Source organism: Ixodes scapularis, unplaced genomic scaffold (assembly GCF_016920785.2).
Source record: "Ixodes scapularis isolate PalLabHiFi unplaced genomic scaffold, ASM1692078v2 PGA_scaffold0__279_contigs__length_252992795, whole genome shotgun sequence".
Classification (NCBI taxonomy): Eukaryota; Metazoa; Arthropoda; class Arachnida; order Ixodida; family Ixodidae; genus Ixodes; species Ixodes scapularis.
The window spans coordinates 75,366,177-75,380,952 of NW_024609835.1; the positions used below are offsets into that span (position 1 = coordinate 75,366,177).

At 48.6% G+C, this 14,776-nt stretch overlaps 1 pseudogene; it reads right to left on the bottom strand.

Moving 5' to 3' along the window:
• Window positions 1–561: 561 nt before the first annotated feature.
• Window positions 562–14,022, bottom strand: LOC121833076 (annotated as a pseudogene).
• Between the last annotated feature and the right edge of the window lie 754 nt (window positions 14,023–14,776).

Consider the following 14,776-nt stretch of genomic DNA (forward strand, 5'->3'; position numbering starts at 1 on the left):
TAGCGAGCAAAGAGCACAGCCAGCGTCAGTCCTGTCGTTCACTTCTACACACGACTGTCATTCGTTCAGGGAAATGTCTTGCCCTTCGAGGCAGTCGTCCCCTGCGGTGTACACGGCTGGATGAAGGAGCCTGCTGCCAGGGATGAGGGAACCGCACCTGAGTAGCGAGCACAGAGCACAGCCAGCATCAGTCCTGTCGTTCACCTCTACACATGGCTGTCATTCAATCAGGGAAACGTCTCACCCTTTGAGGCAGTCGTCCCCTGCGGTGTACATGGCTGGACGGAGAAGCCTGCTGCCAGGAATGAGGGAACCGCTCCTGAGTATCGAACAAAGAGAACAGCCAGCGTCAGTCCTGTCGTTCACTTCTACACACGGCTGTCATTTGTACTTTTATAAGGAATGCTCATAATTGTGGAGGGAGCTGCTCCCTGCAGCATTAATCGAGAATGGGCATAAAGCTCTTATATGTTCTGTGTGTAATTTCATGCAAAAGCAATATTGCACCCTTTGGCATTCACTTACTTTGTTTAAGCACACAGCGCTGACCAACAGTTCTTATTAGGATGGAGCCCGCCATTTTCGATTTTTGTACCGAGACTTGCAGTGAACCTGTAAATTTTGTAGGCACAAAATGAAACCCCACAATATGGTGCATGCAGCAGACATTTGTATGGCAGAGTAGTCAATGGTCACAGAAATGCATTTGTTTTGAGAGGGACCAATAGAGACAAAAAAAAAAGAAATTGACGTCCTGCCACCAATAGACCCACCTCACCAAGCGTTCTGCGCATGCATGAAGCTGCCATAACTTTAGTTCACAATAGGTAGACGGTGGTGCCCGAAACGGCTTGTGCTGTCTCACACGCAGAGTTCCAGTGTTTCGGGCAGGGTGTCGAACCGGAACCGAACCGAACCGAAAACCAGAACAGAACCGTTATTTTTAGCCGAACCGGAACTGAACCGAACCGAAATCTTCACCGCCATCTTGGAACTGAACCGGAACTGAACCGGAAAAAAATATAACGGTAACCGGTTCAAAACGGTTCACGATATTTTTTCTTGTTAGTATTACAAATGTATTATTTGGGAATAAAAAATTGGCACGTGTATTCCTCTACGTATTGATCAAATCGTCACATACAGAATTGCAATGTATAATAAATCCTGGTTTTTTGCGGCGCTTTCTTATTGGCACTATGATTAGCCATGTGTCACATTGTCACGTGACGTCATGATGTCAAGACATGCTGTCAAGTAACGTCACATCACGTGACCCCGTGACGTCACGTGACTCACCGCGTTAAGTCGATTCGAATTGAGGACGTCGCTAGATCTATTAACGTTGTTCATACCGTGACGTCACATGACATCACAACTTCGCACTGAAAGTCATGTGACACCATGATGTACCCGATTGTCATGATCCCGAGTCAAATGCACTGGTTCATGACAACCAGTATCGCCAAACATTGGGGTAACGGCTCGTGTTCAACTCAAAGATTATGATGGGCCCGAGTCCCACTAGAGCTAGAAACAGAAACAAACGAAAGCGACAAGCCTCAGACAGATGCAGCATGTTCGCGATGGTACCTTTATACGGCTTTGAGTTGTTCGGTGCTCGCGAAGTTAGCACGAGTGTTTACAAGCCTGCAAATGGTACCATCGCGTGCATGATACTCGTGTTTGAGCATAGCCTTCTTTATTTTACAAAGCCTGTCAATTCGCGAAATACTCTGGTTTAAGGCTAGCCGCTGTCGTTTGTTTCTGTTTGTCGCTTTAGTGGGGCTCGGGCATTATAGCCCAACTAAGATTATATCTGAAGATCAGCCCATGCTTTCTGCTTTGCCAACCCTGCGTATGACTATGATAAACACTGACAATGTATATATTAGGATCCTATCACGTGGCTGATAGTTCTAATTGTGAGTTGAGGAGGGGAAAGCTGTTTCATTTCTTTCTTTCGACTGTCTGCCATTTCGCGGAGGGGCAAAGTAATGGATGCTTTTGCAAGTTATCAACGTCAGGGATTACAACTTAGCGGTATTTATTGAACTTAAGGTAAAAATAAATGCTGCACGACCCATTTTACATGTATGCACACCATTGAGGCTCCCAAACATGTTTTCGTTATTGCTGAACTGCCTCAGAAAGTTGTTCCGAGAATAGAAGTGTTAAAGGGTCTAAATGTGACGTATTAGTCCGACGTTACATGAAACTATTAGTGTGTACGGGTAAGATACCTGAAAAGAAAGATCCTAGTGGCCTCACGGGGATAGCCGAACGTTGGCAGCCGCTCTGAAGCGCGAGACACATGGACGGCAGAATCGTCCGATCCGACAGTCCGAACGCCGCTCCGAATCGCCGCACGCGACAGTTTGAGACACACGCTTCCGACCTTTCATGCGACACGACGATCCGTCCGGCTCCGCCCAGGGGATCTAAGCACTCCAGCGGAGGTCTGTGTTCATAGATCTCTGGTCCCAGATTGACGGTTTAGCTCGCACGAACGAAGTTAGGAGCTCGTTCTCGCGCTAGCGCGTGCATTCTTTGCCGGGGCCATCTTTCTCGAATGGGTCAGCGGGATCCACGCGTCCGGCTTCCCATCGCCCGTCCCGTTTTCTTATTCGCCGCGCCAGACCCAGTACGTCATCGTGACGTTCGCGCTCGCTGCGCTCTCATTGGCTGGACGCATCCGACAATCCGTCCGCCGTGCGAAACTATCTGGCGCGTTGGACGCACGTCGGATCGCCGATCCGACGTCTGAAGCGACCAAATTTTTCGGATCAGGCAGTCGTACTGCCGGATCGGACGTCGGATCGGATGGATTTTTCGCGCATGTGTCTCGCGCTTAAAGAGGCACTGACACCCCAAAGGTCGTATTTGTTTTTATTGTCTAAAACGATGCAAGTTGCAGCCATAGACACGCAAAAAAAACCGCATCGCGAAAAAAAATTTTCCCGCGCGCACGCGCGCCTTTTTATTTTTGGCGTTTGATTTTCCCGCCTCTCGCCTCCTCGCTTCTTTTGATCGGTGACGTCAAAAATCAGGAAATTTAGAAGCTTTGTAGGCGGCATCTTTATAACATTTAATGACGGCAATCCTAAAACATGTTTTTTAACGCAATTGCGAACGCACTACGGCCCTTCTTTTTGAAATACCAAAAATCGGGAGTTCGTTGTGGTGCCGTCTCCTGGATTTGTATCCTCCAACGTAAAACAGGCGACACCGCTCAAAACCGGTCCGCCGCAACGCCGGCGCTAGCCGGCGCTCGCTCCTATCCTCCTCGCTTTGGGTCGCCATGGCAACAGCAGGGAGTGGAGACAGGAAAGTCGACTCTCAGGTCTCCACAATTTTTGACGTCAAGGCACCGGCGCCGATCGCGCGGGAACTTCGAATTCGGCATTTGGAAATTGTTTTTTTACTTCACGAATACTGAATTCCCAAATTTCAAATTTTGAGGGTAATGTCCCGGCATCGTTTTCAACCGTTTCGGATAATAAAAAAAAAATATGATTTTAATGTGTCAGTGCCCCTTTAAGTCTCACAGGAGTGTCGTTCTCAAGTTCTCCAAGTTTCGACCGCCCTGTATTTTGTTTAACCTTCACAGTTTGGTGCAAAGTTAAAGCAAGGAAGAATTACTGTTAACAAGTGACACAAATATAATTGTCGAGTGAACACCACTCAATACGGAGCAGGCAATCCCTGAGGAGTAAAAAGTATCTTGAGGAGCAACTAAACAAAAAAGGGAGTGGGAAGGGGGGTAGTTAGCATACTGTGTCGTAAAGATTCCTCTGCCCCACATTTTCGGCGCAGACTAGAAAGCGTGGCCTGGAAACGATAGTGACAGATGGGTAGTTGGTACAACTTTTATTTGTAAAAACACTCTTGCCAGAAAGCACGTTTTCGTCGTGCCAGATACTCGCGCCGTGCCTAACGACGATGTGCCAACAAGAAAAATGTGTACCTCTCAAATGCATAGCTTGCACTGAGCGCGAAACGTTTGCAGCGTGCATTTTGCCAAACCGGATTTGATTTTCTTAGCAAGAACAACTCGCGATGACAACCAGTATCTAGTGCGATTACGCCACGTGCAAACCATGTTAAATACTTCAGCTTTCTGGTGAAGTGCGACGTTCGCAACACCAGCAGTAGACGTCCAATGTGTAAAGTTGTGTAGTATTTATAGCAGTCTCGCGATGATATACGGCAGCCTAATGAAATGTTGGAGCACATGACTGATAAAGAACAGAGTCGTGAAGTAAGGTCTCAAAACAAGTGCACGTAAAACCTAAGATAACAGTAGCCTCCCGAGGCAGTATCTCGCGACGTTTTGAGCTGAGGCAAGGTGATGTCCAAAAGTGATTTATATTAGGATTCTAAAAAATCATCGTTTGCCCTGCGCGGAATCTATGTTTAATTAGGAATATCATTTTATGCATTTCTATTCATTTCTTTTTGCAGTAAAGCGTTGTGTAAGGGATTATTTAGAAAAAATTGCGTGTCATCTTATTTCTGCACATTTCGTGTATTTGCCTTCCGATATATCATGTGACCACAGTGTTTTTTGGCATACCCTGCAACCCACTATTTTACACTGCAAAACAGCTGACAAAAGCACGTTGCCGAAGACACAACAGCTGGCGTATTTTCGAGTATCGTCCTTCCGTGTCGGTCTCAGGCGGTTATGTGAACTTCATAAAGTCAAATTTATGAATGATAATAAAAAAATACTTAATTCCTGTCTGAAGATTTGGCAGCATAAATAGAAGATCCTCACCTCAAAGATATATAAGGAAATGCGCCTTTAAATTATCTGAAAGATGTTCTGCAAATATTTTTCGGCGCTTTTATCCTCTATAGACACGTTATAGGTGATTTTGAAAAGCTTTAAATAATGTTTTTTTTTTTTATTTTGAAGCTAATTTAAATAACTAAATGTGTTCCTCACGCATATATAACTTCTCAAATATATAGAAGTTTATTATCGCGTTTTTTATGTGTTTTTATTATCGCCTTTTTTTACTGGAACAAATGGTGGAACTATGACGATTACACACTTAAAGGGACCATGAAATGACCTTTTTACTTTTTCCAGATAACTTTTACATTAAACCGTCAATGTTCACTGAATGCCGAACAGGCATCCGTTTTCGTCTCGGTTTATTAACTTTTACACAAAAAATTATTGAAATATCGACTTTTTCATTCTCTCCAACTGACCGCAAAAGAAGCCGTGACGTAGACCGTTTCCGGAACCGGAAGTTCTCTCGGCAGTAGGAGAATGGGAGTGTTAGCGGCAACGAGTTGGGGTGCGCCGGTAGGTTTTACTGCGCTGATGTCACCGACGTATTTCCTGAATCGGCGCCTCTCATCGCCGCATCGCAGCTGAGCGAAATTCAATGAGATATGTTGCGCTACAGCGACAGCATGCGACTAGTCCCATACGCCGGTATGCCTGTTGGGAAGTGCAGCGAGTCTTGTCACCACCCCGTCATTGTTGGCAGAAGGGCCGGCCCGTGTCAGTCGTTTGCAAAGCGACGTAGACGGCGTTGCGGCCTCGGAGATGCAGGAGCGAGCCGACGTTAAAAAAGATACGTTTGAACTACGAGTGTCAGCAAGAGCCACGTAAATACCTGTTTACACTCGGAGCGGACGCGCGCGCTTGATGGAAGTCTTGTATTCGCGCTGTTGGTAAGCGCTTCGGGACCGTTCTTTTACGATTGCAACTCGATACTGACGCGACACTCGGCAAAGAAAGGTTGGACCGGGGTCGACAGTGACGTGCAGTCTGTCAGAATAAAAATGGCATACCAATAACAAAGTGTACATACCGTGTTACGAAGGCAATCCATACGGCGTTTATTTCAGCTCTATATCACACAAAACAAGAAGATAGAATCGACGAGAGTCCCTTTTCGACGAGTGTTCGTCAACACTGCCTCGGAAAACAAGGGGAAGAGATTGACCTCCTCACCTCTTAATCTAGAATTGAGGTCAGTGATCAAACTATAATACGGGAAGGGTCCACAAGGGTCGCGCGGGCATATTCCATTTAGCACGCCAGCCGGTCGTAGGCAGACGGTCTTGCGACGAGGCAACGCAGCGCCGAGTCGGAATGCCTGCTAGGCCTATACGCTTCGTCGGAGTCGGTGAATCCAGCGTTCTTGTTCGTCGTGGTCTGTTTTAAGTACTGTTTTCTTGCTGCTTGAAGTCGGCACGCGCGGGAAGAACACGTAGAAAAATAAACGTTCAGTCAGTCAGAGTTTTGAGAGGAAGGAAAACAAAGAAAATAAATGTTCGTCGGCCGCCGTCACCCAAGTAACTGGCGGCCCTGCCCTACTGCGCACGCGCAGTAGTTGCTTTGTTTACCACACGATAGATGGCGCTTGGCTCTCAGCATTATCAAATTTGGCAATTTTCGCCACACATCTCTAATTATGCTACAAAATGTGGATCTGAATATTATTTAACAAAACTTTTAGGAAACATTCGCCGGCTATTTATTGTTTACGATCGCGGTGCTGGTGAGGTAGGCTCTTACCCAATAGGCGATGTGGATTCGGCTGACGTGCACCGATTCTGCGTATGCATCGTAGTGAACAGGCGAAGGAAGGAAGGCGCAAAAGAGTCCAGTTTTCTTTTAAAAGTTCTATAGCAAATAATTTTTTTGGGCTCCCTATTTTTGTGTTTTTGTGTTTCTTTTCACACCTTTTACGACGTGCGGTGGATGAAACTCGATTTTAAAATCATTTCATGGTCCCTTTAAACTCTCAGAAAGTGTCCAATTAAGTAGCTTCCGAATTGAGTAGAGCATGAAATATCACTTTGTTCTATTCAACAAAAATCATCAATTAGTGATGGTGATGCTCATTTGCAAATTAAATTGACCTGCATTTTGTCAAGAGCAAACCTCAACATCCAGGCTATGCCAGTTTATCCAATATAAGAAAATGTTCACATGGGTAAGCACTGTTTTAGGTCAGATTCGATCTCAGTACTAAGGTGCTCATAGGTTAGAGTGAACAATTTCAGCCACTCCTTTTCGCATGATTCGTCGCCCGCATCATGGTGCTGAGAGCAAACAATGCTAGTTAGAAAAACAAGCATTGCGATTGTCGCTGAGTGTTTCTATAGAATATAGACTGGAAGGACTTGTCCCGTGACTTTCGTGACATTTTGAAAATTATATTCCCTTAAGCTCAGTCGTCTCGTCATCATATATATATTGTGAAACGTATTCCGTAAAACACATGTCATGATATATATGGCGACGAGGTGCCCATTTCATGATTGTATTCACTGTAATTAATGCCTTAGTTCAAGGGCAAAATCACGATTCAACATCTAATACTGCGATACAAAGTTGTACCAATCACGGGTATTTTAGGCAACCTACTTCACTTCGCGAAAACATTTCGATTCAGGTACAATATATGTGACTGGTAAACGAAGGGATGTTGAGTCGTATAAACACGACGTTTTGTATGTTAATGTAGATTTTCCTTTCTTGTTGTGTAGGAATAAATAACAGAATTTTATAATTTTGGTACCTGAAAATAAAACTGAATTGAACAAACGATAAAAAAAAGAAAACTATATACTGTAAACGACTTATTTTTCGTGGGCTCAATATTTCGCGATTTAGGTCAAAGCTGAAGTTTTGGAATAATTCGCGGGTTGTAATTTTCTCGACGCGGTGGAATCTCAATATAAATTTCAATCTGTTTACATTTTACCGAAATTGTTCGCGGGACCCATTTTTCGCGAATTTTAGGCGATTATCGAAATTCTAAAAAATAGGTCCTCGCAAACATCAGATCGTTTACAGCAGTTAGTTTCACGGCCTAAATAGCGCCTATTGACAGAACAACGCGGAAAATATATTCTCAATTTAGCGGTTCAAACCGGTTCGAACCGGTTCGAAACGGTTTGAACCGTTATTTTTTGCGCCCCGGAACTGAACCGGAACTGAACCGAAAGCCGTGAACCCGAACCCGAACCGAACCAATAAAAATATCGGTTCGACACTCTGGTTTCGGGCACGTGCAGAAAGACTGAAGTTCCCTCAATGCATTGCGACAGCGGTGGCGCGTAGTCAAACTGGCTGGTGAGATCGGTTTATGGCACGAATTCCGTACGCCTCACCCCACTGGTGTTAAGGATGATTCTGACCTAACATAGTGCGACACTGTTAATGCAAACAAGGGATGAAAAAAAAATGAAAGCCGCTTACAACTCCCTGTAACGCCGAATTAGAGCGCAGCTCTTGAGGAGGAGGAGGAAAGGGCACTGGGGGGGGGGGGTTAAACTAACCAGGGGGGGTCACGTTACCTTGGGGGTCACGTGACCCCCAATGCCGATGATGTCATCACTGACGTCACTGATGACGTCATCAGTGACGATGACGATGCGGGTACCGAACGTCATTAGTGACGTCACTGATGACTTCACCAGTGATGATGACGATGACGATGCGAATGTCGGTGACGTCATCAGTGACGTCGCTGATGACGTCATCAGTGATGATGACGATGACGATGCGGATGCCGGTGACGACATCAGTGACGTCACTGATGACGTCATCAGTGATGATGACGATGACAATGCGGATGTCGGTGACGTCATCAGTGATGATGACGATGACGATGTGGATGCCGGTGACGTCATCAGTGATGATGACGATGACGATGTGGATGCCGGTGACGTCATCAGTGATGATGATGATGATGCGGATGCCGGTGACGTCATCAGTGATGATGACGATGACGATGTGGATGCCGGTGACGTCATCAGTGATGATGACGATGACGATGTGGATGCCGGTGACGTCATCAGTGATGATGACGATGACGATGTGGATGCCGGTGACGTCATCAGTGATGATGACGATGACGATGCGGATGCCGGTGACGTCATCAGTGATGACGATGACGATGTGGATGCCGGTGACGTCATCAGTGATGATGACGATGACGATGTGGATGCCGGTGACGTCATCAGTGATGATGACGATGACGATGCCGGTGACGTCATCAGTGACGATGACATCATCGGGGGGTCACGCGACATCGGCGGGGGTCACGTGACCTCGAGGAGGGGGCCACGTGACCTCAGGGGAGTCACGTGACTTCGGGGGGTCACGTGACCCCCCACGAGGTCACGTGACCTTGGTGGGGGGCTCGCGCGGTGCATTATGGGACATTTCCCATGATGCACCGCGCGGTTACGCCGACGCCGACGGCGACGCCGCTCAAGCCGGAAACGGGCCCCTAAGAGCTGCGCTCTAAAATGAAAGCCGTTTACAACTCCCTGTAACGCCGAATTAGAGCGCAGCTCTTGAGGAGGAGGAGGGAAGGGTACTGGGGGGTGGGTCAAGTGACCTCGGGGGGCGGGGGGGTCACGTGACCTTGGGGGTCACGTGACCTTGTGGGTCACGTGACCTTGTGGGAGTCACGTGACCTTGGGGCGTCACGTGACGTCGGGGGGTCACGTGACCTGGGGCCACGTGACGATACCGATGACGTCATCAGTAGCGTCACTGATGACGCCATCAGTGATGATGATGACGATGCGGATGCCGGTGACGTCATCAGTGACGTCACTAATGACGTCATCAGTGATGATGACGATGACGATGCGGATGCCGGTGACGTCATCAGTGACGTCACTGACGACGTCATCAGTGCCTATGACGTCAACGGGGGGTCACGTGACCTCGGGGGGTATCCCCAGGTCACGCGACCCCAGGGGGGTCACGACCTGGGTAACCATCGTGACCCTCGTGAGGGTAACCCTAGTAACCCTTGTGAGGGCAACTCTCGTGACCCTCGTGAGGGTAACTCTCGTGACCCTCGTAAGGGTAACTCTCATAACCCTCGTGACCCTCGTGAGGGTAACTAACCCTCGTAACCCTCGTGAGGGTTACGAGGGTGAGTAACCCTCGTGAGGGTAACTCTCATAACCCTCGTGACCCTCGTGAGGGTAACCCTCGTGAAGGTTACCCTCACGAGGGTTACTAACCCTCGTAACCCTCAAAAGGGTTACCTTCACGAGGGTTACCCTCACGAGGGTTACTAACCCTCGTAACCCTCGTGAGGGTTACAAGGGTAAGTAACCCTCGTGAGGGTAACCCTCGTGAAGGTAACCCTTTTGAGGGTAACTAACCCTCGTAACCCTCGTGAGGGTTACGAGGGTAAGTAACCCTCGTGGCCCTCGTGATCCTCGTGAGGGTAACCCTCATGAGATTAACCCTCGTAACCCTCACGAGGGTTACGAGGGTTGCGGTTACGCCGACGCCGACGCCGACGGCGACGCCGCTCAAGCCGGGAACGGGCCCCTAAGAGCTGCGCTCTAAAAAATGAAAGCCGCTTACAACTCCCTGTAACGCCGAATTAGAGCGCAGCTCTTGAGGAGGAGGAGGGAAGGGCACTGGGGGGGGGGGGGGTTCCACTATCCAGGGGGGTCACGTGACCTTGGGGGGTCACGTGACCCCCAAATACCGATGATGTAATCACTGACGTCACTGATGACGTCATCAGTGACGATGACGCTGCGGATACCGATGACGTCATTAGTGACGTCACTGATGACTTCACCAGTGATGATGTCGATGACGATGCGGATGTCGGTAACGTCATCAGTGATGATTACGATGACGATGCGGATGCCGGTGACGTCATCAGTGATGATGACGATGATGATGTGGATGCCGGTGACGACATCAGTGATGATGACGATGACGATGCGGATGTCAGTGACGTCATCAGTGATGATGACGATGACGATGCGGACGCCGGTGACGTCATCAGTGATGATGACGATGACGATGTGGATGCCGGTGACGTCATCAGTGATAATGACGATGACGATGCGGATGCCGGTGACGTCATCAGTGATGATGACGATGACGATGTGGATGCCGGTGACGTCATCAGTGATGATGACGATGACGATGCGGATGCCGGTGACGTCATCAGTGATGATGACGATTACGATGTGGATGCCGGTGACGTCATCAGTGATGATGACGGTGACGATGCGGATGCCGGTGACGTCATCAGTGATGATGACGATGACGATGCGGATGCCCGTGACGACATCAGGGACGTCACTGATGACGTCATCAGTGATGATGACAATGACGATGCGGATGTCGGTAACGTCATCAGTGATGATGACGATGACGATGCGGATGCCGGTGACGTCATCAGTGATGATGACGATGACGATGTGGATGCCGGTGACGTCATCAGTGATGATGACGATGACAATACGGATGCCGGTGACGTCATCAGTGATGATGACGATGACGATGCGGATGCCGGTGACGACATCAGTGACGTCACTGATGACGTCATCAGTGATGATGACGATGACGATGCGGATGTCGGTAACGTCATCAGTGATGATGACGATGACGATGCGGATGCCGGTGACGTCATCAGTGATGATGACGATGTGGATGCCGGTGACGTCATCAGTGATGATGACGTCATCAGTGATGATGACGTCATCAGTGATGATGACGATGACGATGTGGATGCCGGTGACGTCATCAGTGACGATGACGTCATCGGGGGTTTCGCGACATCGGCGGGGGTCACGTGACCCCTCCCCGAGGTCACGTGACCTCGAGGAGGGGGTCACGTGACCTCAGGGGAGTCACGTGACCTCGGGGGGTCACGTGTCCCCCACGAGGTCACGTGACCCCGGTGGAGGGCTCGCGCGGTGCATTATGGGAAATTTCCCATGATGCACCGCGCGGTTACGCCGACGGCGACGCCGACGCCGCTCAAGCCGGAAACGGGCCCCTAAGAGCTGCGCTCTAAAATGTTCATATCGGGCACAAAGTTGCACCCTATTATTTGGTGCCAGCATTTACTAATTCAAAGTAAAATGCAAAGAGTGCCGCAGTTGTACTTACACTAACAATGTCATGCAGCATTTGTGTCTGGCCATCATGTTACTCACCAACTGCAGCATCCGCATTGGGCACAAACTCCCTGTCGCAGCTTTGCATCTCACTGGAGTGGGCGGCTGTGAGTATGGGCAAGGCTCATGCTGAAGCCGCGAATTTCATCAGCAGGCAGTTAAATTCCACTCACGCTGTTCATTACAGCAGGGACCAGGGGCGGATTTAGTGGGGGGGTCCGGATGTCCTGACCCACCTCTTGATTTTTGCATGTGTAAAATTTAGGACGTGAAACGAGGGGGAGGGGGTTCCTAAACGTATGGTATGCTGACCCCAACCCCCCTCAGGAAATTCCTGCATCCGCCCCTGGCAGGGACGCGTGTATGGTGCAAATCAACACTTCTCCAAAGCACAGAAGAGAATGCTGACATAAATTCCAATACTTGTTTATGATGTCCTCGGTACATACTGCACATATACGCATGGCAGAATAGTCAATTGTTGCAGGAATGCCCAAGAAAGCACATACCACATTTGAGATGGGCCAGTACAAGCCGAAAAAAAAGGAACAGAAGAATTAGCCCAGAGTGTGCCTGGCACACGCTCGAGTTCAGGATGATTGTGACTGCATGTCGCTGCATGTGCCCGGCTACTAAATGCTGGAATTGCGTGTGACTCACCAACTGGGGGGCCCGCCTGAGGCACAGACTGCTGGTCGCAGTTTTGCACTTTGCTGGATTGTGCCTCTGTGTGCGAGGGCAAGGCTTGTGCTGAAATTGTAAACTTTGTCAGTATGCAGTTCAATGCTACTTGCATTAATTCATCACCTTGGACAAGCTTATTCTCAATAATCTGTGAAGGAGGAAATACGACACCTGTGAGAGCAGCAGTTGAATGCAGAGATGAAAGCGTCTGGATGCTGTCTTCCTCCTACATCGGCTCCCCTGCTTAAAATAGGTAGCATTTTAATACCAAATCTAGCAACCAAGTGACTGCAAATTCACCATCTCTGACTGTGTCAACTTACCTTGGATGTTTCCCATTTCCCTTTCTCGCGGTGGTCATCGAACTGGCTTTGGCAGCCTATAGCTAAAGTTGCTGTGACAGCGTCTGGTTTAAGTTTTTTGATGCCATGGCTCTGCCAGATCCGAGGTTCAAACTGATCCGGTGAAAAATGGTCCTGTCGAGAATAAACAGGGCCAACTTGCAATTCACGGGACAGTGCACTGAGAACACTAAAAAATTCGACTTTGTTTGGAGGTAGAGAGCGTCACACTGTTAGTACAGAAGAGTGATCGCCGCTTTTTTTTCTATCGGAATAAAAAATTCGTCACCAAAACTGCCAGCGCGATGGGAAGGGCTAATTTGGGACGCTAACCTAAGCGGTAAAATTTGGCGCAAAGCAACACTCCATGGAAGTAAAATACGTATAGACACCGATGCTCTGTTCGCGTTAACAGTGCCGCGCATTGTACGCCCTCCACGCGCGCGGACAGTACGAGCTGGAACACCCGATCCAACCTTTTTCTGCGACTCCCACAAGCTCAATTATTCCTCAACTTCGCTTTCTATTCCTAGTTCGGACCACAGCTCTCTCAAAAACAGGTGGTAAGCCAAAGAAACATGAAAGGCGTTTTCGGCTCATGCTGTCCTCGGTAGTAGCTTTTCGTGTTTCCTAGAGGTTCACTGCGAGACACTCACAGCTGAAGCGGACAATCGGCGGCTTCATCTATTCATATCGTGTCCCTTAAAAACTCAGACTACGCGAAAAACTTTGCCGGCGAACAACCGGGTTTTCGAGTGAAAAACAACGGGCTAAAACGACAGAGCACCGAGGCCGCATTTCAGCTGAGACCGAGTTCGGCAGTCAGGCGCGTCAGGAAAAACATTGCATGTGTACCTATGTGAACGTGTGTGGAAGAGGTAACGAGCCCAGAAATGCTCACCTCACAAAGCTAGCTGCTTCTGGTAGGGACGAAGTTTTTCCTCCCAATCATGTGAAGCCATGCCTTCTGCCTCCTCAGATCGGCTTTCCGAAGCGGAACGGCGAACAACTTTCTTCCACTACCAGAACTCTGGCTACACCCAAAAGCGCAACACCCCGTCATCTAACACAAACGCTTACTACTTAACTTGCCTCATTACGGTCCAGAAACACCAGGACGTCGAGCTAAAGTCGTCGGCGAGTATCACGAAACACGCGAGCGGACGGAGCAGCCGAGCAGCTTGGAAGCAAATGGCGGACGGAAGTGGCGACGATTCCGGAAATCACGTGACATCGCTCTCCTCCCATAGAAACAGATGTCGGCGCGGCAAAGAATGACGGTACTTGTAAAACGCAGTGAAAAAACATCGAGGGACTTTAATGGACAGGAGGATCCGACCGGCTCCGAGCGTTCCGAAGGTCTTCCGCGAGAGACTTTGTCTTGCGGTTTGGCCGTTTCGCGGTATGGCAGCGCGAAGTGGGCTCCCATTCTGAACTGATCTTTACCCCGTGTTTGCTGTCGTTTGTGGCCAATAAAGTGTCATGCCGAATTAGTGTTTAATCGCGCAGCAAACGCAATGAAAGCCGCTTTGGCTGCCCGCTGCATACAGCCTATCCAGAACATGCTTTAGTGGCGCCCTCTGGCGCCGTCGACACGGAGTGCGGCGGCCGTGAGCGCTCGATGAGCTCACTATTCCTCCTCTAGTTCACGGCCACTCAAGCCAGGACCTACGACGTCATGAAGGAGGTTATTTTTTGCTTGTTTTTGTAATTCTAAATTGCCTATAACTTTTAAAATAAAGCAAAGTTCGCGGAAAGAAAAATTTGAAAAATTTTCTTTCCGAAAAAGAAAGAAGTGTGCTCAGGTTCGGTGCAAA